We start from the raw sequence: 2919 nt of genomic DNA, 5'->3' as shown, positions 1-2919 counted from the left end.
CTAGCTTCATTTTACCTTCTTCCTATTGACATTTCTTTGTTTATAAAAGTACAGTCGCAAAAACCATCAAGCGCTATGATGAAACTGACTCTCAAATCAAATTTTATTTGTCACATACACATGGTTAGCAGATGTTAATGCGAGTGTAGCGAAATGCTTGTGCTTCTAGTTCCGACAATGCAGTAATAACCAACAAGTAATCTAGCTAACTACTATCTTATGCACACAAGTGTAAAGGGATGAAGAATATGTACATAAAGATATATGAATGAGTGATGGTACAGAGCGGCATAGGCAAGATGCAGTAGATGGTATCGAGTACAGTATATACATATTTAGCTAGGCAAGTCAGTTAAGAACAAATTCTTATTTTCAATGACAGCCTAGGAACAGTGGGTTAACTGCCTGTTTAGGGGCAGAATGACAGATTTGTACCTTGTCAGCTCGGGATTTGAACTTGCAACCTTCCGGTTACTAGTCCAACGCTCTAACCACTAGGCTACCCTGCCTCCCCTATCAGATGAGTATGTAAACAAAGTGGCATAGTTAAAGTGGCTAGTGATACATGTTTTACATAAAGATACAGTAGATGATATAGAGTACAGTATATAAGTATACATATGAGATGAGTAATGTAGGGTATGTAAACAAAGTGGCATAGTTAAAGTGGCTAGTGATACATGTATTACATAAAGATACAGTAGATGATATAGAGTACAGTATATACATATGAGATAAATAATGTAGGGTATGTAAACATTATATTAAGTAGCATTGTTTAAAGTGGCTAGTGATATATTTTACATACATTCCCATCAATTCCTATTATTAAAGTGGCTGGAGTTGAGTCAGTGTGTTGGCAGCAGCCACTCAATGTTAGTGGTGGCTGTTTAACAGTCTGATGACCTTGAGATAGAAGCTGTTTTTTAGTCTCTCGGTCCCAGCTTTGATGCACCTGTACTGACCTCGCCTTCTGGATGATAGCAGGGTGAACAGGCAGTGGCTCGGGTGGTTAATGTCCTTGATGATCTTTATGGCCTTCCTGTGACATCGGGTGGTGTAGGTGTCCTGGAGGGCAGGTAGTTTGCCCCCGGTGATGCGTTGTGCAGACCTCACTACCCTCTGGAGAGCCTTACGGTTGTGGGCAGAGCAGTTGCCGTATCAGTCAGTGATACAGCCCGACAGGATGCTCTCGATTGTGCATCTGTAGAAGTTTGTGAGTGCTTTTGCTTCTTCACGATGCTGTCTGTGTGGGTGGATAAATTCAGTTTGTCTGTGATGTGTACGCCGAGGAACTTAAAACTTACTACCCTCTCCACTACTGTTCCATCGATGTGGATAGGGGGGTGTTCCCTCTGCTGTTTCCTGAAGTCCACAATCATCTCCTTAGTTTTGTTGACGTTGAGTGTGAGGTTATTTTCCTGACACCACACTCCGAGGACCGCCACAGAGGACCGCCACAGGAAAGGAAGACCCAGAGTTACCTCTTCTGCAGAGGATAAGTTCATTAGAGTTTCCAGCCTCAGAAATTGCAGCCCAAATAAATGTTTCAGAGTTCTAGTAACAGACAAATCTCAACATCAACTGTACACAGATGAGACTGCGTGAATCAGTCCTTCATGGTCAAATTGCTGCAAAGAGACGACCACAACTGAAGGACACCAATAATAAGAAGAGACTTGCTTGGGCCAAGAAACACGAGCAATGGACATTAGACCGGTGGAAATCTGTCCTTTGCTCTGATGAGTCCAAATGTAAGATTTTTGCTTCCAACCGCCGTGTCTTTGTGAGATGCAGAGTAGGTGAATGATGATCTCTGCATGTGTGGTTCCCAACGTGAAGCATGGAGGAGGAGGTGTGATGGTGCTTTGCTGGTAACACTGTGAGGGATTTATTTAGAATTCAAGGCACACTTAACCAGCATGGCTACCAAAGCATTCTGCAGCGATACGCCATCCCATCTGAGAACTGCTTCAAGACGATTCCAGGTGAAGCTGGTTGAGAGGATGCCAAGAGTGTGCAAAGCTGTCATCAAGGCAAATGGTGGCTACTTTGAAGAATCTCAAATCTCAAATATTTTTTTATTTGTTTAACACTTTCTTTGGTCATTACATGATTCCACATGTGTTATTTCATAGTTTTGATGTCTTCACTATTATTCTACAATGTAGAAAATAGTAAAAATACCCCTTGAACGAGTAGGTGTGTCCAAACTTTTGACTGGTACTGTGCGTTGTCCTAAAACAGACCATTATAACAGAATGACATGTCTGTCTCCAGGGACAGCAGTAATAGACATGTTGTCTGTCTCCAGGGACAGCAGTAATAGACATGTCTGTCTCCAGGGACAGCAGTAATAGACATGTTGTCTGTCTCCAGGGACAGCAGTAATAGACATGTTGTCTGTCTCCAGGGACAGCAGTAATAGACATGTCTGTCTCCAGGGACAGCAGTAATAGACATGTTGTCTGTCTCCAGGGACAGCAGGAATAGACATGTTGTCTGTCTCCAGGGACAGCAGTAATAGACATGTCTGTCTCCAGGGACAGCAGTAATAGACATGTTGTCTGTCTCCAGGGACAGCAGTAATAGACATGTTGTCTGTCTCCAGGGACAGCAGGAATAGACATGTTGTCTGTCTCCAGGGACAGCAGTAATAGACATGTTGTCTGTCTCCAGGGACAGCAGTAATAGACATGTTGTCTGTCTCCAGGTGGCGCTGAAGTTTGTGGACCAGAGGAAGATAAAGATGTGGGCTAAAATGGTGAGTCTACTACTTCTGGACGCATCCTAAATATCACATATTCCCTTTATAAAGCACTACTTATGGCCAGGGCCCAATAGGGCTCTATAAAGGGAATAGGGTGCCATTATTTCTGAACAGGGCCCATAGGGTTCTGTAATGGGAATAGGGTGCCA

The sequence above is a fragment of the Oncorhynchus gorbuscha genome, unplaced genomic scaffold (genome assembly GCF_021184085.1).
Source record: "Oncorhynchus gorbuscha isolate QuinsamMale2020 ecotype Even-year unplaced genomic scaffold, OgorEven_v1.0 Un_scaffold_1419, whole genome shotgun sequence".
Classification (NCBI taxonomy): domain Eukaryota; kingdom Metazoa; phylum Chordata; class Actinopteri; order Salmoniformes; family Salmonidae; genus Oncorhynchus; species Oncorhynchus gorbuscha.
The sequence above is the reverse complement of the archived record's forward strand: the minus strand, read 5'-3'. Positions refer to the sequence as shown.